The 26,478-nt window shown below is 44.0% G+C and overlaps 1 protein-coding gene across 2 annotated transcripts in view; it reads right to left on the bottom strand.

The window, feature by feature from the left end:
* LOC122805610 (BTB/POZ domain-containing protein KCTD3-like) overlaps positions 1 to 26,478 on the bottom strand; it is a 2,987,990-nt gene that overhangs the window by 2,743,056 nt on the left and 218,456 nt on the right. The window lies entirely within an intron of this gene.

Below are 26,478 nucleotides of genomic sequence, written 5' to 3'. Positions count from 1 at the left end.
CCGTGCGGCAAGAAAGACTGGAGAAAATGGTGTCAGCTGGTTCTTTTATACCCCTGTCGCACTGACGTCAGGGAAGAAGCGACGACAACCGACGCCGGACCTAGACTTTGGAATTCGGCCGACCGAGGACCCGCCTGATGGCAGGAGAACCCATCTGTTATGACTGCAGCTGTATGCACGATGAACATGGGGTGCAAGGTTTCAATTTTTGAAGGAGCCTACAGATAAGAGATGTAGGTACAGGTTGTATTTGAAAGGTAGGAGATGAGGTCTTAGAGGTATTTAGAGAGGGAGCAATAAAAGGAGATAAAGAATTGGCTTGGGTTAGAATGGCTTATGTGAAGTAGTTATTAAAGGCTTCAGGAATCTTTTTGGAGTTAGTTTGGTTGAATCCTGGAGGGGCAGGAGTAGTAGAGTGGCCTGGCCAAATAAGTTGGTTAATCCCTAACCAAAATTTTTGTGGAGTTTGTTGACTGGTTTGTTGGAGGTGAAGGTAGAAGTCTTTTTTAGCTCTAAGAATATCTTTCTTGGTGGCATTTCTTAACTATTTAAAGTGGAGGTGATCTGATGGACATTTGGTGGCTCTCCATTTAGCCCAGATTTTGTTTCTGAGGAGCATCTTTTGCCTTGTTTGTTTTGTGAGCCATGGGGCAGATTTGGTTCTTATTCTAGAAGAGCGATAAGGTGCATGGGAATCTAGGATTTGAAGAAATTTGCTATTAAAGTAGGTCACTGCTTCATCAAGTTCAAAATGAGTCATAGGTCACCAGTCACAAGCTTGTAGTTCAATTAGGAAGCTGTCTGGATTAAAGTATTTTTTAGAACGGGAGGTTTTGAAATTATTAGTAATTGAGATATGGACTTTCTGTCTTATAATGTAGGTAAGCATATGGTCACTGATATTGTCAGGAAGGGTTCCTGGTGTATAGGTTTCAGGGTGGTTATTAATAAGGATCCAGTCAAGTATGGTTTCCTTACTGCTAGCTTTGTGGATTCTAGCTGGAGTAGTTATTATTTGTGAGAATCCAAAGAGATTTATGTGATTATTAGGTTTAGGGGAGCTGCAGGTAGACCAGTCAATGTTACAATGGTCTCCTGGGGTAGTTGGGTAGAGAGATAACTAAGTAAGTTTTCAAGAGTACTGGTATTATTACCAGGAGGGAGATGCATGCAAATTAGATAGATAGATTTGGAGTTGTTGATTTGGAGTTTAGCAGTCAGGGTTTCAGACTTTGTATCTAATAAAGGGAGCACATTAAAGGGGGGCATTTGTAGATTAGATTTATAGAGAATGGCTATGCCTCCACCTTTTTTGGTTTTACGGTCACTTCTAAGGATATTATAGCCAGGAGGGGTTATTTCCTGGTCCAGAGTGGATGGTTTTAGCCAAGTCTCTGTAAGGCAGGGAATATCAAATGAGTGCACTTCTAGGAGTGCATGCAGATGGGAAATTTTACTATTTATACTTTGAATGTTAAGGTGAGCTATAAGGAGGGAATTAGGTGGTTTAGTTAATGTAGGGATCACAGGCAATGTTAAATTGTCTAGGTGATTGGTATAGTTAGTATTGGGGCCAGGGTTTGGATGGATATCACCATCTAGGAGGGGGTGTTGCTGGGGGTATTATAGAAATTTAAGGATTTTGTGGAAATTGTTAAAATTCTTTTTGATAGTGATGTAAGTAACATGGGTTGCTCTGTGATATTTTGGTAGTATATAGTTAGAGGTACAGGTTATGTTACTGTGACTAAGGTAATAGATGAAAGAAGATGGTAAAGTCTGCTGGAGGTGATGGTTTTGTTCAGGAAGAGAACATTTTTCCAAGAAGGTTAGTGAGTAAGGTATTGTAAGAGAGGCTATTGTACTGTATTCTCCTACTTTTTTCTGTACTTTAGACCATTTCTTAGGGTTTGTGAACTTATTTCCAAGTATTCTCGATACAGCAAGATTTCTGCCTTTTGCTGTAAAGCATTTGTTACTGAACTTGAGCTCAAAACCAGTTTGTTTTACATTAACAGGTTTTTCTGCACTGTAGTGGGTGCAGAGGGCTGATTCAACCGAACTCAGCTGGGAACTGCGGTGCAAGTCTTATTGTGTGTTTATCTGACTGGCCTGAGGGCTTAACTGTTTACATGTCTTTCATCCTGCTGGTATAAAAGTGATGCACAAACGCAGTTACCTGTGCCTTGTATATAAGTAAGCCTCTCCAGTTTAAAATCTCCCACTGTTCATATCTGCTCAAAGAGCTGCCAGTTTGCATTGTTGGCAGCAGCACCACTGCAGGTCATCTGATACTATGCTCCTAAACACTCTCACTTAGATCTTAAAAGTAACTCTCCCCTTCTGCTTCCCATCTATTAAGGATCTGATATAATACATAGGTGATTCCCTGTCATCTTGGTTTCTAGCCTGGTGGACATGGGCATCCTGAGGCAGTGTAATAACTGCCTCATGTTCACTGACAACCATTTAATTTCAGAACAGACAAACACAGCATGTGAGAGATGTAGATACACAATGTCATTAGAAGCACAGCTCTCACATACGCATACAAAAAATGCAAACCAGGTTGTCAGTGTTACACCCAAAACACTCACTACCAACATTAAGGAACAAACACATAGACCCACTTATACGGAGCTACTTGCTTGTAATATAACCAAACCTCTAAGACCTCCTAAACATTTCTCAGTGGCCCTGCACACACACAAAAAAGATAGCGCCTCACAAAACTCATAATGCAGTAAATCATAGTAGCCCTGCTTCCAAGCCCATAAGGCAACACACCACACAGCCAAACATTCTAGTTATTGGGAATTTCACTGTAAGACATACTGATGCCTCCATTACAACGCTAAACAAGGAGAAGATCAGCTGTCTGTCTAGAAATGGGATCCCTCGGATCATGTGTGCAGTTAGGTCTTTAAACCATAAGTACCAGTATAGGTCATAATCTATGTGGGCATTAACGACTTAAGACGTACACTGGACTATATGAAGAGAGACATGATGGAGCTCCCATGTGTGCCCCAGGCAGGTATGACTCTAGCCTTGAGTAGCATTCTACCTTTACCAGTGATGATGTCACAGTACCAGCAAAAAAGGATTGACCTCAATAATTGGCTTGGTTTCTGGTGTCACAATTAGGGGATCCAATATTTGTCAGCCTGGGAAAACATGATCAACAAACAATGATGCTTTGCCAGATATTGTTTGCACTTGTCACCACTTGGCTTCTGGATACTGGCAAAAACTATCTATTCCCCACAGTGCTTTTTTTAGGCTGTGCCAAGATGTTAACCCCCCCCCCCAACATAATAAAAATCACTCATGAATACTTAAATGTACTGCTGCTCAATGCTAGTTTAAATAAAAAACTGCACTCCCTGGAAGCACTCTTCACCTTGGAGAATGCAGAAATATGTGCAATCACAGAAACATAGTTCAGAACCATGGAAAGCACCCTGACTATCAAAGGCTACAATGCCTTTTATACATTTCAAGTCCCCTCAGCTCAGAATAAAACAAAGGAAGGAGGTGTCTCATTGTTAAAAAAAGACAAATGCACTGGTAGACTGGTCCAACAACATGACTGGCTTGAGCTGTCCCATGCTCAACTAACCATAGATGCAACCCCCTATCATAGCCTTGCTAGCTACAGATCCCCTAAAATGAGTCTGGAAAACCACACCTCCTACCTAAACCTACTGGAATCTCAACATTCAGCCCTACATCATACTTATGGGAAATTCAACTACCCCTCCATAAACTGAGAGACTTATACGGCCCATAATTTATTTGCTCAGAGGTTTTTGGACTTTCTCAACACAAACACCCTGGAGCAACTAGTTGGTTCCCTAACAAAATGTACAACTATCCTAGACCTCATACTCACAAACATGGGGGGATTCTGCTCCCTCCTGTGCATTAACTGCTCCTTGGTCAGATCTGACCACAAAATGATCTCCTTTAGTATTAAAAATAATCTAGAACACCCATCAGACTCCACACTTGTTAAGAACTTTACCAAGGCCAATTACCTCAAACTAAGTGACAGCTTATTAAACTTCCAAGCCCCTCCAAACCCGAATGCTACTGAGGCCTTCTCCGAGCTGTACACAAAAGCACTGTACAACCACATTCATTTTTGCATAGAGTAGGAAATATGTATCTGAGTCAAACCAATGATAATTGGCAAAGATAAACCACCGTGGTGGACCCCTGGCATAACTAGATTATTTAACAAAAAGGAAAAAAAATCCTCTCCAAAGCCAAGATAGAACAGATAAAACAGTGCAAAAAACACTCACCAGTCTTAAACAGATTAGAGACCTGGTCAAATCTGCCAAAACAAACAAAAGATAGCCTCCCAGGTAAAGGATAACCATAAGGCTTTTTTTAATCATGTTCTTAACCTCAGGGGAAATACTGAGTTAATCATGAATGGCAACACTTACACCCACCCTGAAACTATAGCAAACTTCCTGGCTGACAAGTTCCATTCAACCCCCCCCTCCCCCCCATCACCCTACTACCACACTCAAAGAAATACCCACAACCTTCCCCCTACCAGTCATTATGAGGGAAAAGGTCCTTATACTGCACTCACTAAAGTCAAAAACACAGCCTCCATGTGTCCCAACAACATTCCATGAGGTTTCCTACACAGCTTAGAACAGAATATATCAGGGCCACTTGAAACCCTCCTTAACCACAGCCTTCAGATGGGCTTTGTCCCAGAGGAATGGAAGAAGGCAATAGTCACAACAGGCACAAATTGGGGCCTATCAACAAACCTAGAGAAAGTACAGTTGTGTACACTTACCATAAATGTAGATTGAGTGTATTCACTGTTGCAGCCATCACATTTGGATTATCCCTGCCAGGGTAGCCCTCGTCTGGCCTGAATACCAGAGACTCACTATTTCTGCATTGGTTGCTGTCGTTTGAGGACTGACGTCAGATCATCAGTGATATAAAGGAAGGCAGTCGATGCCATTACATCAGGTTTTCTTGCCCTAACCTGTTAGGAGCCTCCAAAGCAGGAGGCCAAGTTCTGGTGGAAGAACCCCACCAGTGGAAAAGAAATACCAATATGTCCCTTGTAAGGAAAGGAGAACAGTAAGGAAGAAAGGTAACAAAAAGAGAAAAAGGGGATGAAGGGAGGGAAACCAGGACTGCAACAGTGAATACACTCAAACTTCTACATTTATGGTAAGTGTCCACAACTGTACTATGCTCTCATGTTTCACTGTTGCAGTCATATTTGGGTAGATTCCCAATGCTGAGGAAAAGAGTGGAGGCAGACAATGAAGCTAGGGGCTGGCTAGGATGTCCTGCAAGACTGCTTGGTAAAAGTGTGAATAGATGTCCAGGTGGCAGCCTCCAGGACACCTCTAAGGAAAGCTGTGGAGGTGGGGACTGCTCTGGTGGAGTGTGTCCTGACCCCCTTTGGGGGAGGCTTGCCATGCTGTTTGTAGCAGAAATGGATGCAGTGTGCTATCCATTTGGAAATGGTTTGCTTGGAAATGGCTTTGCCTTCTGCCCCTGAAGCAAAGCTAACCAGCAATTGATCAGACCTTCTTAAGGGTTTAGTCCTGTCCAGATAGTAGCTGAGTTGCCTGTGCACATCTAGAGAGTGCATAATCGTTTCCCCCTTGTTTTGGGGGTTAGGAAAGAAGGTGGGCAAATGAATGGATTGGCTGAGAGCCACACTGGACATCACCTTGGGCATGAAGGATGGATTAGTTCTGAGGGATACCCTGTCTGCATGGAATATGATGAAGGGTCCCACAGCCATAAGTGCTTGCAGCTCAGAGACTCTTCTGGCTGAAGTGAAGGCCAGGAGGAAGGCTGTCTTCCAGGAGAGAAATTTTAGCTCTGCAGAAGAAGCTGGCTCGAAAGGACGAAGGATGAACTTTTCCACACCAAAGGTCCCAAGCTGGTGCTGGTGCCCTTCTGGGGACCTCAAGTTGCATGCCCCTCTGAGGAACTGTTTAATCAGAGGGTGTGAGAAAAGCAGCTGCTCAGTGGGGAAAATGAGCAGAAATAGCAGAGGCATGATTTTTTTTACAGAGAAAGAGACCACTGTGTGGATAGGTCAGCTAAGTAATCCAGGATGAGAGGGATGGAGGGCTGTGCCGTATTGGCCCCCTTAGCCTGGATCCAGGTGCAGAACCTTTTCCATGTATCTGCATAAGACTTTCTGGTGTTAGGGTATCTGGCCTCTCGGATAACACCCAGAACCTGTTTACGGAGGATAGCAGATTGGTCAGGGGTTAGGGAATAAGCCAAGCTGCCAAACTGAGTGTCTGCAGTTGTGGGTGCATGAATTCCCCTTCCCTCTTGGTTAGGAGGTTTGGAATCTGAGGAAGGTTCCATGGAGGCAGTGGGGACAGCCTGTGCAGCAAGGGGTTCCAGTGCTGTTTGGGCCAGTCTGGAGCTATGAGAATGGTCCTTGGCTTTTCCTCCCTTATTTTGAGTAGTACCCTGGGGATGAGAGGTAGGGAAGGAAAGGCATAGACTGAGAAATTTACCCAGGGGAAGGACAGGGCATCCACTTTCCAAGCCATGCAGTGATGCTCCCTGGTGCAGATTCTGCTGAGCTGATGGTTGGTGTGGGAGGCAAAGAGGTCGGCCTCCGGGGTCCCCCATTTCTGAGTTATTCAGAGGAAGGTGCTTCTGTTGAGCTGCTACTTGTGTCAGTCCAAAAGCTTTCTGCTTAATTAGTCTGTCAGGGAGTTGAGACAGCCTGGTAGGTATTGTGCTAACAGGTGTAGTTGCATGGAAGAGGCTGTGAGCCAAAGGGTCATGGCCAGTCTGCACAGCGGGAAGGAGCGAGTCCCTCCCTACTTGTTGCTGTACCATATCACAGTGGTGTTGTCTGTTTTGATCAGGAGAACCCCTGGAGAGAGAAGGGGTTTATTTATTTATTTTACATTTGTTAACCGGGAGAGTCCAATGGGATACATGTCCATTTTCAGTGGAGACCCGGGGAGAAAAGCTCCATAACAGTTTTACAGTTAACAGCCAAGACAGTAAGTATTACAAAAAGGCACACTTGCCAACATACATGAGACACATTTCTTACACCTTAGAGAAATTGGATGTACAATTGGTCTTCCTGTCTAAGATGAGACTGTACATCTGAACTTATGGACAATAAATGCCTGTAGCTAAACTATGAATCTAGTTGATAATCGGAAAAATATTGAATTACTAGCCAGAGTAGTACAGGAGCATAGTCTGTTATTGAGGAAGTGTATTTGAGTAGTTTCTTGAATTGGGTTGAGGAGATGTAACTTGTTATATGGGCAGGAAGGGAGTTCCAGATTTTAGAGATGTAGTGGCTGTAGATAGATTTGCCTGCCTAGTTGTTAACTTTGGTTACCTTAAGGAGGTGTTGGGTGCTTCATCTTAAGGATATGGTAGTGGTGGTTTAGGGTTGAAGTAGTTGTTGTAGTGCTGGGGTGTTGTCTGAGTGATGTAATAATTTGTGTGCGAGTGATAGTTGATTGAAGTGAAGTATTAGCGGGAGTTCTAACCAACTGAGTTTTTTGAAGCATTTGCAATGGTATGTTCTAGGGGGTGATACTGTGGCAAATCTAACTACCTTATTATAACAGCTGTCAAGTTTGTTTAGGTTTTCAGAGATTGGTAAGCAGAGGGGAGGCATAAAGTAAGGTGGACAGCAGGTGTGTCCTGGCTACAGTCATTTTGGAGTGGTTGGAGAGAAATTGTTTGGTGCGATAGAGTAAACCCAGTTTTTTTATGAACCTTTTTTTATTGTCTGGGAAATGTGCATGTCAAATCTAAGGGGACTATCAATTTCTAAGCCTAGCAGTTTGGCGTGATTGGTAGGGGTGATGGTGGTATTGTTGTGTGAGAAGATTGTAAAGTTATATGAGAGGGGTAAAGATCTGTGGGGCTGAAGAGGAGTAGTTTTGTTTTAGCTAGGTTAAGAATGAGCTTTTGGTTGGTGATCCAAGTTTCGGCTAGGGAAAAGAATCCTTGTGTTTGGGAGAGGAGGCGGTCTAGGGAGTTTGCCGTGCATATTATGGTGGTATCGTCTGCATATTGGACTATCGAGGCTTTGGGAATGTTGGCTGGGAGTTGATTAGTAAATAGGGTGAAGAGCAGTGGACCCAGGATGGAGCCTTGGGGAACCCCCACGAAGACAGGCAATAATGAAGACGGTTGGTTTTGCCATTTTACAGCTTGCTGCCTACCATCTAGATAGCTCTTAAGCCAAGAAATAGCAGAGATGCTAAGGTTTAGGGTGGATAGTGAGTGAAGCAGTTTTTTATGGTTGACCATGTCAAAAGCTTTAGCTAAATCTAAAAGTGTAGCAGATACGAGCAGTCTGTTATTCCTGTGGTTATTGGCGGTGTTAGTAAATGATGTAAGCATAGTGGTGGTCCTGTGGAAGGGTCTGAAACCGTGTTGCTGTGTGGATAGCAATTTATTTTCTAAGAGGTACTTCATCAATTGCATTCGGACAACTCTCTCGAGAAGTTTTGATAGAGGGGGATAGTATAGCTAAAGGGCGACAGTTACCGTGTTCGAGAGAGCTACCCCCTTTGTGCAGTGGAGTTATACGAGATATTTTCGAAAGCTGGGGTACTTTGCACTCAGAGACAGATCTGTTTATTAGGATGGAGACAGGATAGGTTATAGCTTCAGCAGCTAGTTGAAGATATTCTGTTGGTAATTTATCGATGGCAGTGGAGGTTGGTTTAAGTTTTAGGAGTAGCTTTTGCATGGTCTTGGTTGGTACTGGGTTGAAGCTGAAGTTGGGGTGATTGCTATTTGCTTCAAGTGGAAAAAGTATTTTTGTTGGAGTGGGGTTGTTGGGGCTCAATTGGTTGTTAGCTAGAGTTTGGATAGTTTCTGTGAAGAATTTGTTAAACTGTGTGGGGATATTGTCTTGGGTATTCACTATTTTGGGAGTGGGAGTAAATGTCTTCCCTGGTTGTAATACAGAGTTGACTGCTGCCCAGAATTTGTTTGGGTTGTTTATATGTTTATTCTGTATATTTTGGTAGTAGGAGATTTTGTCTGTTTTGATAAGTTTTTTGGCTTTGTTGCGTAGTTCGAGGTATTTTTGTTTATCTAATTGGGATTTGCTTTTACAATATTTTGTTCAGGCTTTGTTTCTATTTTTGAGGAATGTTTTAGTATCTAACGTTAGCCAGCGGGCATGTTTAGTTTTGATTCTTGTGGTTCTGGGGAGGGGGGGGGGCATGTTTAGTTTTGATTCTTGTGGTTCTGGGGAGGGGGGTGATGGTTAAGTATGTTTGTGAAGGTAGTACTGAAGTATAGTACTGCTTCATTGAGGGCTAAGTTTTTTACGGGGGTCCAGTTACACTTTTTTAGGTCATTGTTAAAGTTGACTAGGTTAAAGTGTTTTTTGTTCCTAATTTCACGCACAGTTACTTGGGGAGTTTTACTTCTTAGTAGAAATGTAGCTTGGTGGTCGCTGACGGTGTCTGACAGACATCCAGCTTGGGATATTTGGGAAGGATGGGATACAAGTATCCGGTCTAGTATAGACTGATGTTTAGTTCTTTTGTCTGTTCTAGTGGGGGGAAGTTATAAGTTGGGTTAGTCCATGTAAGTTGATGTGGGAGAGAGGGTTTGACTGGAGCAGTTGTGCCAGTCAATATTAAGGTCACCTAATAGCATCTTTTTTGGGGGGAGGGAGTTAGATAGCCAATCTAGGAGTTTTTCTGTAATGGGAATATTGTTGCCTGGAGGCATATAACATCCTATAATACTGATGTATTTATTTGGGTTAAGTTTTAGTTTAGTGAGGGTGAGTTCAATGTTTTCTAGGTCTGGGGTTGTGATGTCTACTTTTTCTAGGATGAGGTGATTTTTGTACAGCATGGCTACTCCCTCACCCCCTTTTCCTACTCAGTCACTACAGATTATATTGTAGTCTGGTGCTGTGATTTCATTATCGTGGATTTCTGGTTTTAGCCAGGTCTCAGTCAGTATAACAATATCTGGATGATGAAAGGAGAATAAGGCATGGAGGTCAAGGACTTTGTTCAAGATACTTCTAACATTTAGATTTATGATGAGTGAGTTTTTGGGTCTCTGGAGTACGGTATTATTCAGGTCGGGGATTAGTGTGTCTAGATTTAGTGGGCCTGGGTTGGAATGTATGTCAGCACAGCGTATGAGTGCTGTTTGCAGGTGTAAATAAAGTTTGAATAGCTTATTGATGGTTTTTATGCTCTTTAGAGTAGTGTGGGATTGTCTGTGTGATGGGTGTATCTTCTGTATGAGGTGGTGGATAAGGGTGGTTTGGTAGACGTATGGGACTAGTTGAGTATAAGGCTTGGGGTTTGGAGTGGTTGAGGGATGTAACTTTTTTTGGGATGATTAGACTAATTAAAGTGAGTTTGATAGCTGGTAATGGAGGTTAGCAGTATTAGGGAAGAGACACAAATGGTATATAGTAGAAGTTGTGGATGTGAGAGTTTTAAGAGTGGAATCATGACTTAGTTTAGTTAGGTTAGTGAGAGGTGTTATAGGGAGAGTGTAGGGTGTGGGGGTGTTGAAGAGTGTTAATAGAAGGTGCACTTAGGGCTAATCAGATGGTTGGTGTGATAGGTTGGGGTGGTGTGATGGAGGTGGGAGTGGTCAAGTGTGGGTGTGGTACATAGGTATAAAGGAAATTTATGTGGGAATGGGGGTAGGGTAAGGGAGTGGAATGAGCACAAGCGCAGTGAGGGCGAATGGAGCGGGTACCAACTGAGCCTCCTGCGCTTACTAAAAAAAAAACAATCAGGATTAGCTTGTGGTTTCTACCAGGCAGGTCAGTTCCATACAACATTTAACAGATGTTGCCAAATGGACTTTCTTATGGTTAATCCTGTTACACAGCGACTTTGTGAACAGTACTATACTTTGTGCTGCCTTGCTATAGGTATGTATTAGGGTAAGAACGGAAAGTGCTTGAGGAGATTTAGTAGAAATAAGACTTTTAAATGTGGGACTAGTCAATTTATAAGATTGGATGTCTTAGGTGTTGCTGCTATCTAGTGGCTGAAGTGTGGAAGCGCGTGCCCCAATGGTGGATAGGTCTAAGTGAGAAGGGAGAGTTTATACACTGGCAGTACGAATTGTCCGTGCGGTTGTGCTAGCCAGTGGTAAAGATTACATATACATAATAATACATTAAGAAGTAATAAAACCTATACTTCACAATTTCTTTAGAGTATAGGTGTCCTTGCAGACAGAGGGAGGTTATGTGGTATTTTCAGGTCTGGAGAGTTAGAAGGATTTGGGTTTAGTTCAGCAGGAGAACACCCGCTTCTTTTCTGTGGCTTTTGCTAGCTGTAAGAGAGGAAAATTACATTAGGAGATGGCTAACACCACTAGAAAAGTATTTAGAGTGAGTGGGTTTGAAAGCTATCAAGGCATTCTGCACAGCCATCATCTCTTTTTGATTGATGTGCAAGGGGATTTGCGGTGGGCTCCATTGGCCCTGTATGCACCTGCCGTCCAAGTGAGAACCCCAAGCATAGTCTGATGTGCCTGTGGTGAGGGTCTGGGCAGCGGGGTGTGGGGAGAAGGGCAGTCCCTTGCTGTGGGAGCAGGCTGTTGCCCACCAAAGGAATTCCTTCCTCAGGCAAGGAATAATAGGTAGAAGAGTTTCCAGATTTTGAGAGTGTTGACACCAAAGGCTCTTTAGGTACCACTGAGGTTTCCTCATATGCAATCTGCCATATGGAATGAGTGGTGTGCAAGATGCCATGAACCCCAGGGCTTGCAGAAGTTTCCTTGCAGAAAGCTGGGGCCTGGTAGCCAGTTGAGAGAAGTAAGCTGACTGGAAAATTTGTTTCTCTGGTGTAAAGCATGCCCATATGGAATGCTGTGTCCAGACTTGCTCCCAGGAAGATTATCCTTTGGGTGGGTACCTATTTGGATTTCTTTTCATTGGATGTTTACCTTAAGGAGGTTAGTAGGTTCTTTACAAAGACCAGGTCTTTGAGCAGCTGTTCCTGGCTGTCTGTCTGAATAAGGCAGTCGTCTAAGTAGGTATATTTATATATTTCTTTGACTGCAAAAAGCAATGGCCAGAGCCAGGCATTTTGTGAAAACTCTGGGAGCAGTAGATAAGCCAAAGGGAACTGCAGAGAACTGAAAGTGCTGAGATCCTGCCCTAAAGCAGAGATATTTTCTGCATGACTCCCTGATAATAATGTGGAGGTAGGCCTCTTTTAGGTCAAGGTTGGTTAGCCAAGCATCCTTGGAGAGCATGGGTAGCAGCTGCTGGAGGGTAAGCATTCTGAATTTTGGGATCACCAGGAAGGTGTTTAGAATGGATAGATCGAGGATGGGGAGCCAGGTGCCCCATTTTCTGGGCACCATGAAAAGTCTGGAGTAGAAGCCTTGGCCTAGCTGCTGTGCAGGAATATTCCTGCTCTACTGCCCCCAAGGGGAGCAGGGAATGGATTTGGTTTTGAGCCTCTGTCCACTGATTTGGTGGTAGATCTGGGAACCCTTGTGGGGTTGGAAGAACCCATTGGTCCTTGAGTGAAAGGAGAGTTTTCTTTCTAGGGGTATGTGAAGGTGGGCAGAGGCAAGGTATGGAGGAGGTGAGTCACAGAGTTCTTACCATAAGGGAGTGGCTTAGAACTCCCTGGTTTTGAAGTGGAGGAAGTCCACTGATTAGATCTCTGCAACCCCTGGGGCTGCTGTCTGGGGGGCATGTTTACTTGGAGCACGAAAGGACCAGTGCTTGGAGGGAAAATGCCTACTGAACCTAAGGGGCTGGACCTGTAAGAAATCTTTAACAGTTTGCATAGATTTTGCTTTTTCTTCCATCTTTTTTAACACCTCTTCTGCTTTAGTGCCAAATAAGTTATCTTTGTGCAAGGGTGTATCCAACAATTTTGATTTGACATGGTCTGGCAGGAGTTGTACCTTAAGCCATGCATGTCTTCTAATGACAGGTCCAGTAACTGCTACCCTGCAAGAAGCTTCTAGGGTGTCAAAGCCACAATGCAAAGTGTGCTTAGTTACATGACTTGCAGAATGCATTAGGTCTAGTAAATCTTTAGATTCTGCCCATGCAGAAGGAGGACATTTTTTCTTTAAGGAGTTCCAAGGTATGTTGCTGATATTTAAGCATATGGAATTGATAGCAAGAGCAGCTAAGGTGAATACTTTTTTTTTTTACCCAATATGTCCAGTGTTCGGGAATCCCTGTCTGAGGGGGTGGGATTCTTAGCTGAGGTTGCTTTAAAGCCTTTTCGCCCTTGAGAAATGACCTCAGGGTCAGCTGTTGGATTTTTAAAGAGATATTTGTGAGTGTCAGGGACTCTGTAGTACCTGTCTGGTTTTCTGGGAGTAGGAGGGTCTGGTGTCAAGCTTGATTCAAGGCAAACATCATCCACCACATCCAGGATTGGGGGGATGGCTAAGGGTCTGTGATGTGGCAGATCCAGGAACTCTCTGAGTCTCTTTTTAGACTGAGGGTAGTCTTGAAATTCCCTTTGGGTATGCAGGGTTTTCCCAAAGGACAAATCCTCTGGGGGAAGAGGCTGAAGGTATGGAGTCCTCTGCATAAGAATCCTCATATGTGGAGAGGGGCTGCATGTCTTCGTAGTCAGATGCACTGAATTCATCTGACTCTTGCTCAGACAAAACTACTGGAGACAGATCTCTTTTCCATTTTGAGGGAGTGGCTTGGCTTCCCCTGATAAGCATAAGGTCTTCTGCTATTTTAAGCATCCAGACTCGGCTACACTTTGCTGTGAAGGAAAGGTTAGTTTGCTTTTATTTTTTGTATTACTGTATTGCCTTTCTATATTTTGAATACTGTAGTTTGTTTTCTTTACCTTGTGTTTTGCTTGCATTCTGTTTTAACAGCATATTAAAACTTCAAAAGAGACCACAGCTCTCTCTGTTCTGAGTCAGGCAGAATTTTTTTCCGCCCTCCCACCCATTTAAATTGTCTTGTTAAATACCACTGTCTTTCTAGTTGCCCACCTCTTATGTTAATCTGACCATATATCTCATTTCTCTCTACTTTCACTGGCTTATGTGAGTAATCACAAAATCATCATTTTGAAATCCCACCTTCAATTATTTAAATTTATTGGCCATCCTACAGTATTTCATAGTACCAAAATACAAAAGTGACCACCCCTTTCAATCCATCTTGCTGTTTTAAAAATAGTAACTCTCCACTAAACCTTAACTTTTTAAACAGGTAAAACTCAAGTTACCTACTTTCACATCTAACTTCTCTAGTGCACACTGCAGAGTGCATTCTTTTCAATCTTACCTTTAAGCATCCCTGTGACTAGCACTTTCTCTAATACCTGCTGGAAAGCACTAGGAAGCCTTAAACTCATACAAACACTGAACTCTCCTTGTTAACAAGGACAAATTAATAGTAGGCACTAAACAGCCTATAATTGCAAAGTACCTTGCTAAGGAAACAGCTCCTATAGTTTACAAAGAAAAAAAAAAAGCCCCAAACCAGGCATGTCCAAGGGTCAGCTTCCGGTGATTTCTCCTGTCTACCTGGTGAATCTGGGCATTCTGGGGCAATGCAACAATTGCCTCATGTACACAGACAACCCTCTCCTCCTACCATCCAACACTACAACCTGTGAGGGATGCACTTACAAAGCCAAAATGGAAGCAAAGCTCTCTCCACCCAAGATTGTGCTAAACAGTCAAGAGGAGAAGGTTAACACCCACACTACACCTCAAGCAACACATAGCCCTTCTAAACCCGCACCACCAACACCCACATATAGCAACACTAAATCCACATATGCAGAGGCCCTTAACTGTAACCTGCCCAAGCAACAAAGAATTCTGAAGCTGAAACGCAAAAAAAAACACCAATCACAACCAATGTGTCACATAGTTCACAACACCAGTGTGCCACCCAGCAACAGCCCCTAAGGCAAGACAATGTACCTAACACTTTAGTCATAGGTGACTCTATAGTCCGGCACACTGATGTCCCTCTCACCAGGTTGAATAAGGAGAAAATTACAGTCAGCTGCCTGTCGGGTGCCAGGATCTGCCACATAACGCATGCACTCAAGTCACTCCACAACAAGTACAAATATGACTCTGTCATTGTCCATGTTGGAGTGAATGACTTGAGACGTACCTCCCTGGACTACATGAAAAGAGACATGGAAGAGCTCTCGGATCATGTGGCCCAGGCAGGTATGACCCTAGCCCTGAGTAGCATCCTGCCTTCGCCCAGAATGATACCACAATATAAGGATAAAATGATTGACCAACAATTGGCTAAGCTTATGGTGTCATTCAAAGGGGATCCAGTATCTGTCTGCCTGGGATGACATGATTGACAGACCACGATGCTTTGCCAGAGATGGTCTGCACCTGTCGCCCCTGGGATTCAGGTTACTGGCTAAGGCTCTTGCCACCCCTATAGTGCCTTTTTTAGGCAAACTTCAAAGGACAAAACCACCACCATAACAGGTACAAGCATGCAAAATCTGAAGGTAATGCTACTCAATGCTAGAAGTCTAAACCTCAAAATGCACTCTCTCAAGGCACTCCTAAAAATGGAGAACATCGATATCTGTGCAGTAACTGAGACCTGGTTCAAGGCTCCAGAGAGCACCCCTGCAATACCAGGCTACAAATCTTACCACACTTTTCGGCCACCAAACCAGGACCAAAACACTAAAGGTGGAGGTGTGTCAATATTCACCAAGGATATTCACACCACCAGGCTAGTTGGCCAACACAATGTGCCTGAAATTCTCCAAGTGCAACTAACACTAGGTAAGACTGCAATCCAAATTGTAGCTTGCTACAGATCCCCCACCATACCCCAAGATTCTCACTACACCTTTCTAAACATACTGGAAATATTAAGATAGAACCAAACACCCTAATACTAGGTGATTTTAACTACCCTGCCATTAACTGGGAAAACTACTCATGTCCCAACACCTTTGCGCAACGGTTCTTGGAATTCATAAATTCCAACGCCCTGGATCAACTAATCCATAGTCCCACCAGGGGCTCCAATATCCTAGACCTGGTCATTACCAACATGGGAAATCAATGCTCCATACCTATGGTCACCCCATTCGTTAGTCAGGTCTGACCATAAGCTAATCACCCTTAACATCCACATCCCACCCCCACCCCCCAGTAAAGAAACCACCATAAAAAACTTCTCCAAAGCCAACTTCATGCTACTCAAGTCAGAAGTGACAAACGTCATGACACCCATTGCAGACGGGAACTGAAAGTTCAACTGCTGAATCCTACACTAAGGCACTGTACGAGCACATCCACTCATGCATGAATCGTGCCATCCCAAATAGAACCAAAATGCTCTCATCCAAAAAAAGGAAGCCAATCTGATGGTCCCCTGCCATAAACAAACTTTACAACAAAAGGAAGAAACTTTTGCAGAAAAGAGGAAAATCCCAGGATGAAAAAAACTCCCTTACTAGCCTCAGTAAGAAACTGAGATGCCTCATAAAATCCTCCAAAGCTAGTTACGAAAATAAAATTGCCAAAGATTCCAAAGACAACCACAAAGCATTCTATAACTATGTCAAGAATCTAAATGGCAATGCTCAGATCTGCTCTGAGCTAAAACAGAATGGCATTAAATATACTGATCCAAAGGATATTGCCAATATCCTGGCAGATCGATTCAGTGCCAACTTCACCCCCTTCTCACCCCCTAAATGGCCCATCTCAATACCGGAAGATTGCCAAATTCCAGTAATGACGGCCACACAGGTACAAAACGCACTCTCTAAAGCCAAGAATACAGCATCCATGGGACCAGATGACATCCCGGGCTGTGTACTACATGAACTACAATATGAACTGGCACCTCACCTAAGTGTCATGTTTAATCATAGCCTCACCTCAGGTTTCATGCCCACTGAGTGGCGCAGAGCTACAGTTATCCCAAACGAAAAGGGAGGATCCACCTTGGATCCCGGAAACTACCGTCCCATCAGTCTGACAAGCCTTATCTGCAAGGCCATGGAGCGTATTATCATGGAACTTATAAACAAAGACACTGGCAACCTTCAAACACTGGACACCACCCAGTTTGGGTTTGTGAAGGGCCGATCTTGTCTCCTGAACCTGATTGACTTCTTTGAATCGGTCTCCAGAGCCATGGACAAGGGTAAGGCGGTCCACACAGCCTATCTAGACCTTGCCAAGGCCTTTGACACCATCCCCCACTCTGGAATCATAGATAAACTTACTAAGTTGGGCATTAATCCCTATGTCACCCAATGGGTTGCTAAATGGCTTACTGATAGAACCCACACTGTAAAAGTAGCCGACTCCAAATCCAGCTCCAGACAAGTGACAAGTGGAGTACCTCAGGGTTCAGTCCTGGGGCCGCTCTTGTTTGGCATCTACTTCTCTGAAGTACAGGTCAACACTAAGGGACTCTGGCTAACAAAGTTTGCAGATGACTGCAGACTGGGAGCCATTATTGAATCCCCAAATTATGTGGATCCTCTACAAAAGGGCCTTACAGAAACAGATGCTTGGTGCCAGAGCCATGGGCTCAAGCTCAATGCCAAGAAATGTATTGTTATCCCCTTTGGAAAAAAACATGTATCCATGAATTACCATATACGTGGCAGTACACTAAACACAGAAAGTGTGCTAAGAGACTTAGGGACACAGGTGGACAGTGATCTCACCTTCGATAACCACATCGCCACAACAGTCAGGAAATCCTTCTATGTGGCACACCTCATCACGAAGGGCTTTTCATCCAGAAAAAAGGAGGTCATTGTCCCACTGTACTCATCCCTCATTAGACCCATTATAGAATACAACGCCCCATTTGGTATGTACCTCTCAAGACATCTGCAACAACTGGAAAGGCCTCAGAAATACCTCACTAAAAGAATCATAGGCCTAAAGCAGATGCCCTACGCTGACCGCCTTAAAAAACTGCAGCTATACTCTGTCGCATATCGTCTACTCAGAGGCGATCTCTGCTTAACATACAAGGCCATGTCAAACCCAGAGCTGTTGGACATGCTACACTTAAAGAAATCCCAATCCCTCAGAGCTACACGCTCCAGGGATCTAAACCATGTCATCACAATAAACAAAACATGCTGGAGGGATAGGTTCCTGACCCAGAGACTCCCCAGACTCTGGAATAGATTGCTCATACATGTCAAGCAGAGTGCCTCTTTGGACCTCTTCAAGAGGAACCTTGACGATTAGATGGGAGAAAGGAAATTCACCCCAGGGATCATGTCAGTTGCCCTGCTAGACAGGGGTCCAGGAAAGTAAATAATGTGGGAAGAAATAGCCAGGGAATTGTTATGGCTAGGCTTGTATAGGCCCTAGGGCTGATAGCCTAGTACCAACCTATGTACCTATGAGATTGAGGCAAGAGAGCAGTCATCTGAGAATGGGTTCTCGGTTTCTTGGGTGTGGTTCAACCCCTGGGCCTAAGGAACTCGGTTGTTTTTGAAAGAACGGTAGTCGTGAAAGAAGGTGTCTGTTTATGTCTGGATTCGGTGTTGCGAAGGACTTCCCGGTAGCCGGTGCCTGCACAGCAGCTCTGGATCCATCCAAGGTAGAAACGACCACAGGATCCTTAGACGAAGAAGAGTTCTGCAGCATACTGAACTCCGAAAGGGTCTCGGTAGTGGCCTGAGAATTAATTGAAGAGGGCAACGCCTTACTGAGTTCTGGAGGACTGACAACTAGCTTGACAGAAGCGTCATTGAAAGGTTTGGTCCTGTCTTTGTCTTAATCTTTACGCTTTTTCAGAAGATCTGCTGTCGGATGGCTTACCACAGCCATATCAGAATTTGAGGACTGTAAACAGAAATATCTGGCTACAATAAGGGCCCAATGACCGACAGTTCTGGCATTAAACAAAGCACAGAAGCGACAATGAGAGAAGTCGTGGTCTGGGCCTAGACAAGTGACGCAGTAAGAGTGGAAGTATCGGTGTGGTATTTGCTTTCCACAGGCAAACTTTTTCTGACATCGGTTACTGCAAGAAAAAGGATCCCCAATGGAGTAATTAGCTTTCAAAGACTTCAACTTCAATTAGGAAAAGTAAACTCTGGTAGCGACTGACCGACACTCATGCAAACTGCTTCTGCTTCGGGCTCCATGGCAAGAAAGACTGATGTAATGGCATCTGCTGCCTTCCTTTATACAACTGATGACCTGACATCAGTAAGTCTCTGGTATTCAGGCCGGCTGAGGGCTACCCTGGCAGGGATAACCCAAATGTGATGACTGCAACACTGAAGCATGAAGAAAGTACAGTTGTGTACACATACCATAAATGTAGATGTTCGAGTGTATTCACTGTTGCAGTCATCACATTTGGGTCATCTGCCTGCAGGTAGCCCCCAGTCCGCCTGAATACCAGAGTCTTGGGATTTCTGCGTCAAATACTGTCACTTCTTCCATGACGTCAGGTCATCAGGGGTAATGAACATGCACTCGATGCCATTACATCAGTTTTTCTTGCCCCAGATGTTAGCAGCCCCCAAAATAGGAAGCAATTCCATGGTATGGAACACCCCCAGCAAAAAGCAAATAGCAATGATATAAAATATTCCAAACAAAAAAGATAAGTAGAAGTAAAGAGAAGTCAGGGGGCTGGAGGGAGGGTAACCAGGACTGCAACAGTGAATACACTCGAACATCTACATTTACGGTAAGTGTCCACAACTGTACTATGTTCTTCATGTTTCATTGTTGCAGTCATCACATTTGTGTTGATTTCCAAAGCTGAGGATGGGTGGAGATAGTTAAGAAGCATTAGGGCTGGCAATCAGGCCCTGTAAGACTGCTGTGGCAAATCCAGCTCTGGATTTAGAAAAGATGGGGAAGTGGTAATGCTTGGTGAAAGTATGTACAGATCTCCAGGTTGCATTCCTGGTAGGGACTCCCTGAGAAATGATGTAGAGGTTGATGTAGCCCTAGTGGAATGTGTTCTGATCCCCTGTGGGGTAGGTTTCCCATGGTGTTTGTAGCAGAAACGGATGCAGTGTGCTATCCATTTAGAAATTGTTTGCTTTGAAATGGCCTTGCCCTCTGCCCCTGCAGCAAACCTGACTAGCAGATGGTCAGATTTTCCGAGAGGCTTAGTCCTGTCTAGATAGAACCTAAGCTGCCTGTGCAAGTCCAGGGAGTGCAGGATCCTTTCCCCTTTATTCTGGGGATTAGGGAAAAAATTTGAAAAATGAATGCATTGGTTTAAAGCCACACTAGATACCACCTTGGGCATAAATGATGGGTATCCTGAGGGAAACCCTGTCCACATGGAAGATAATGAAGGGTTCCGCAGCCATAACGGCCTGCAATTCAGACATTTTTTTCTTGTTGAAGTGATAGCTAGAAGTAAAGCTATTTTCCATGAGAGGAATTTTAACTCTGCTGTAGCAGCACATTCAAAGGGCAGAAGCTTGAGCTTTTCACTACAAAGTTAAGGTCGCATGCTGAAGTGGGAGCTCTCCTGTGGGGGTGGTCTTAAATTTTTGGCTCCTCTCAGGAACTGTTTGACCAGAGGATGAGAGAAGAGGGGTGGCTCAGTACTATAATGAGCTGAGATGGCAGAGGCATGAATCTTAACTGAAGAGAAGGGTAGGCCTTTGTGGAGCATTTCTATTAAGTAATCTAGTATATGAGGTAAGCTGGGCACAGTTGTGTCCATTCCCTAAAACTGGCTCCAGGAACAGTATCTTTTCCGAATAGGATTTTCTAGTACTAGGCCTCCTTGCCTCAAGAATGACATCCAGCACCTGGTTACTGAGGATTGCTGGTGATGTGTTCAGGGGATGAGTCAGGCTGCTAGGTTCAGGGTCTGTAGCTGAGGGTGTAAAATCTGGCCCTCCTACTTGGACAATAGGGAAGAGGTCTGAGGCAGGTGCCATGGTGGCACTACTGTCAGACTGCGCAAAAGACGGTTCCAGTGCTGGCGTGACCAGTCTGGTGCAATCAGGATTGTCCTCGGCTTGTCCTGTTTGAGCTTTACTAGAACCTTCGAGAGGAGGGGCAAAGGGGGAAAGGCATAGATTGAGAGGCCTTCCCAGGTAAAGGACAGGGCATCCACTTTCCAAGCTTGGCTGTGAGGAGTTCTGGTGCAGTATTTGCTCAATTGATAGTTATGAGGGGAAGCAAAGAGGTCCACCTCTGGTGCCTCCCCCACCTGTTCCTCAAAAGTTTGAATATTTTGGGTTCCAGTTTCCACTCGTGTGGGTTCATGAGATTTCTGCTTAAGTCATCTGCCAGTGAATTTAGTTTGCCTGGCAGGAATTGAGCTTGCAGGTGCATTTGGTTGCTCAAGGCTGTGTTTCACAGAAACATGGCTAATCTGCAGAGTGGGTAGGAACGGGTTCCCCCCTGCTTGTTTATGTACCACATAACTGTGGTGTTGTCTGTCTTTACCAATAGTTGTCCTGGAAGAATAAGGCCTTTGAAGGTTGTCAGAGCATTCTGTACAACTAACATTTCTTTTTGATTGATATGCAGGTGCATTTGGTTTGGGCTCCATTTGCCTTGAATGCATTGTCCTGCCATTTGAGCCCCCCCATGCATAGTCTGATGCGTCTGCTGTTAGGATTTGGGCAGCAGGGTGTTGAGTGAAAGGGAGTCCCTTGTTGGGGAGAGCAGGCCTCTGCCCACCAAAGGAACTCTGACCTTAGGCAAGGAATTATGGGAATCATGGTTTCCAGGTCCTGAAAATGTTGACACCAGAGTCTTTTTAAGTACCACTGAAGTTTCCTCATATGCAGTTTTGCATATGGAATTAGTAGAATGCAAGAGGCCATGAACCCTAGGCTTGCAGTATTTTTCTTGAAGATAGCTGGGTTTTGGTGGCCGGCAGATTGAAGTAGTTTGATAAATTTGTTTTTCTGGAGTGAAGAATGCCATCTGGGAAGTTGTGTTCAAGCTTTCTCCCAGGAATACAATCTGTTGGCTGGGTACCACATGTGATTTCTTTTCGTTGATGGTGTACCCCAGTGAAGTTAGAAGTCTCTTTACAAATGCCAGGTGCTGTAGTAGCAATTCCTGACTGTCCACCTGAATCAGGCAATCATCCAAGTATTGGTAAATTTGAATTCTTCTCTGCCTGCAGTATGCAATGGCTGGAGCTAGGCATTTTGGGAATACCCTGGGCGCAGTAGATAAGCCAAAGGAAAGTGCAGAGAACTGATAGTGCATACAGCCTGCTCTGAAACGCAGGTATTTCCTTCAATATTTCCTTATGGGGATGTGCAGATGAGCTTCTTTTAAGTCTAGGTTTGCTAGCCAGGAGTCCTTGGCTATCATAGGAAGCAGCTGTTGGAGAGTAAGCATTTTGAATCTTAGAATCACTAGAAAGGTGTTGAGAACAGATAGATCCAGGATAGGACACCAAGAGTTTTCTTTTCTAGGTAACAGAAACAGTCTGGAATAAAAGCCTTATCCCCTTTGTTCTGCTGGGACAGTATGAATAGCCTTGATACTGAGAAGAGAAAGTATTTGCTTCCGTGCCTCTGCCCACTGGTTTGGGGGGAGGTCTGGCCATCCTGTTGGTGTTGGAAGTGGAATCTGTATCCCTGGGAAACAATGTTTAAGACCCATCTGTCCTGGGTAATGTACTCCCAGTTCTTGGCATGTAGGACAAGTTTTCTTCATAAAGGTGCAAGTACTTGGACAAGGCTTGAAAGAGTTAATGATAAGTCATTGTGAGATTTTACCATAGGATGGAGGCTTACTACTCCTTGTTTTGGACGTGGGAGCACTCCATTGCTTAGATCTGTGCATACCCTGAGACTGCAGTCTTGGTGGTCTGCTGCCCCTGGGTTTGGACTCAGAAGGTCTGGGAGGAACTGGAAAAGACCGGTTTTTAGAAGGCTAATGCCTACTGAACCTAGGTGGCTGTATTTGTAAGAAACATTTAACAGTTTGCTTAGATTTAGCTTTTTCCTCCATCATTTTGAGGACTTCTTCTGTTTTATCGCCAAACAGACGCTCCTGGTTTAATGGTGCATCTAGTAATTTTGCTTTGACATGGTCTGGCAAGGTTTGTTCCTTAAGCCAAGCATGCCTTCTAAGAACAGACCCAGTGACAGCAGCCCTGCAAGATGCTTCTAAGGCATCAAAACCATATTGCAAAGTATGTTTACCAACTTGGTTAGCAGAATGCATTAACTCTTGTAAATCTTTATGTTCTGCACAATCAGGAACCAACATTTTCTGTTTAATTAGTTCCATAATATGTTGCTGATACTTTAACATATGAAACTGACAATTTAAAGTCCTGATGGCAAGAGTAGCAGAGGTGTATATCTTCTTACCCCATCTGTCTAAAGCCCTAGAATCCCTGTCTGAAGGGGAAGGACTTTTGGCCGTAGAAGCCTTAATGCCTTTAGGTCCCTGGGAAATGGTCCCTGGATCAGCAGCAGGATTCTTAGAGAGGAATTTGGGGGAGTCAGATACTCTATAGTACCTGTCAGAATTACTGGGAGCTAGAGGCAAAGTATCAGGAGTAAGGCTGGATTCCAAGAAGAGATCATCTACAATTTCCAGAACAGGAGGGATAGCTATAGGCCTGTGCTGAGGCAAGTTTAAAAATTCCCCAAGTCTCTTTTTGGACTGAGAGTAGTCCTGGCTCTCCCAGTGGAAATGCTCTCTAAGGGTATGCAGAGTTTCACCAAAGGAAAAATCTTCTGGTGGAGTAGCAGAGGGAATGGAATCCTCTGCATCAGAATCCTCATAGGTAGATAAGGGTATGTCCTGGTAATCAGAAGGGTCAGAGTTATCAGACTCCTGATCTTTAGAATCAGAAGGAAAATCAATTCTAGGCCTTTTTGAGGGGGAAGGCTTACTTCCCCTAATTAAAGTAATAAGGTCTGCAGCCATTCTAAGCATTTGTTTTTGTGGCATGTGGGTCTGAAAATGCACGTTGGTCGTCAGTTTCCTAGGCGTACTGTGAATTCTAGGCCTGAGAAATTCAGTATTTTTAGTTTATAACGAAGTTGTCGGTTTAATATGAAAATCAGAAGGCCCGACTACACCCTCAGAAGCCGATGTCTGCACAACGGCTCCGGACCCATCCAAGGTAGAGACAGCCACAGGTTCCATAGTCGAAGAAGCATCTCGTGGCATACCAGACTCCGAATGGGTCTCAGTAGAGGCCTGCAAATCTGTAGAAGCGGGTATCAGGGGCTGCGAAAGCACCTCACTGAGTACCGGTGGACTGCCATCTAGCTTAACGGTAGCGTCGTCTGCAGTCTTTGACCTATGCGGGCTGTCTCTGCCTTTATCTTTACGTTATTTCAGAAGATCGGTAGTCGGGTGGCTTATCGAAGCCATTTTGGAATACAGAGACCGAGAGCGAAAGAAATAAGCGACAAAAATAGCCTGACGATGAATAGTTCGGGCGTTGAACAAGGCACAAAACCGACAGCAAGGGATGTCGCGTTCTTGGTCTAAACAGGTGACGCAGTAAGAATGAAAATCTCTGAGGTATTTGCTTTCCACAGGCAAGACAATTACTAACTTTTTTCTGACATCACTTAGAGCAAGAAAAAAGGATCCCCAACGGGGTACTTATCTTTTAGAAGACTTCAGGTCTGAAACTCGAAAAAACGAAAATTTCAGGAGGCCGAGTGGCTCTTGCGAACTGCTTCTGCACCACACGGCAAGAAAGACTGGGATAATAGTGTCGGCTGCATGTTTTATACCCGTGATGACCTGATGAGATGGAAGAAGCGACAACATCTGACACAGAAATCCCAAGACTCTGGTATTCAGGCCGACTGAGGGCTACCTGGAGGCAAATAACCCAAATGTGACGACTGCAACAGTGAAACACGAAGAACATCATCTACAGACCCACAAGCTTGAGCAGTCTTATCTGCAAGGCCATGGAGAGAATTATCATGGACCTGATCAATAACAACACAGCAACTGTTCAAATACTGGACCAGACCTAACTTCGCTTTATGAAAAGGAGGCCTTGCCTGCTCAGTCTGGTGGACTTTTTTGAGAAAGTCACCAGGACCAAGGATGAGGGTTTAAACACTACACACCGTTTATCTAAACCTGGCCAAATCTTTCAACACAATCCCCAACTTGGGCATCACACAAACTTACTGAGTTAGGCATAAATCCCTGCATTGTCAGACGGATAGCCAACTGGCTCACTGACAGGACACATGTCCGGATAGGTAAATCCACTTCCGATAAGAAACCTGTCCCACACAGCTCAGTGCTGGGACCCCTCCTGTTTGGTGTATACTTCTCTGAAGTGAAGGTCAGTGTTGTGGGCCTCTGGCTCACCAAGTTCACTGATGACTGTAAGCTGGGAGCAATTACTGAATCCCCAAATAATGCTGACATCCTACAAAGAGGCCTAAAAATGACAAATGACTGGTGCCAAAACCATGGTTTGAGACTAAACACTAAAAAATGTGTAATAATACCCTTTGGTAAATCAGATATCCCTGCAAATTATAATATCGATAGCACAACCCTAAAAGTTGACCCAATTATAAGGGAACTAGGAACGCAGTTAGGTAGTAACCTAAACTTTGACCACCAAGTAGCTATGGTAGTGAGGAAATGCTTCTGTGTGGCTCAACTTATAGGTAAAGGCATGGCATCAAGATCAGAGGAAGTCATAGTACCACTGTAATCAGTCTTCATCAAGTCCATAATAGAGTACAATGCTCCCTTCTGCATGGACCTAACCAGGCACTTATACCAAATGAAGCAGCCCCAGAGGTTTCTTACTTAAAAGATGTAAAGCGTAAGATGCACGTCTTATGCAGACCGACTAAAGGTCCTATCCCTTGACTTGGTTTCATATTGATTATTGAGAGGGGACTTACGGCTGACCTGCAAGGCATCCTCTGATCCAGCCTTGATGAAAATGTTACATATTTGCAAGACAAAGTATACAAGGAATACACATTCCATGGACTTAAACCTTATTTGTGACTCTAACAGAACTTGCTGGAGAGAGAGATTCATATCCCAAAGACTACCTCTTCGATGGAATAAACTACCCATTTTTGTAAAACAAAGCCAGTCCCTCACTCTTTTCAACAAGAATTTGGATGGGGAACCATAAATTCACTCCTGTGGTCCTGTCCATGTCCCTTATGGGACTTAGGGCTCCAACACTCAAGGACCTACTACCTTGATACTACCCCATCCCACATCTGGGGAATTAAGATATAATATTGTCATATCCTGGGTATTACTGGCTAGGCTTGTAAAGGCACTTGTGCCATTAGCCTAGTCACTTATGAACCTATAAAATTACAACTACAAGTTATGGTACGGGTAGTCATTTTATATATTGTCTACGCAAGACACATTTTTTTCTTTTTTTTTTTTCCCTATAAGGAGCATCAACTGTCTTGTGCCAGTTTTCTGTTTGTCTATTTTCCGGATACTACATCACATGATCTTTCCTAAATGAACGGCTAG

Source organism: Protopterus annectens, chromosome 6.part1 (genome assembly GCF_019279795.1).
Source record: "Protopterus annectens isolate FY-2018-M chromosome 6.part1, PAN1.0, whole genome shotgun sequence".
Lineage (NCBI taxonomy): Eukaryota > Metazoa > Chordata > Ceratodontiformes > Protopteridae > Protopterus > Protopterus annectens.
Note: the sequence above shows the minus strand (reverse complement) of the source record. Positions and strands in the feature narration are given on the sequence as shown.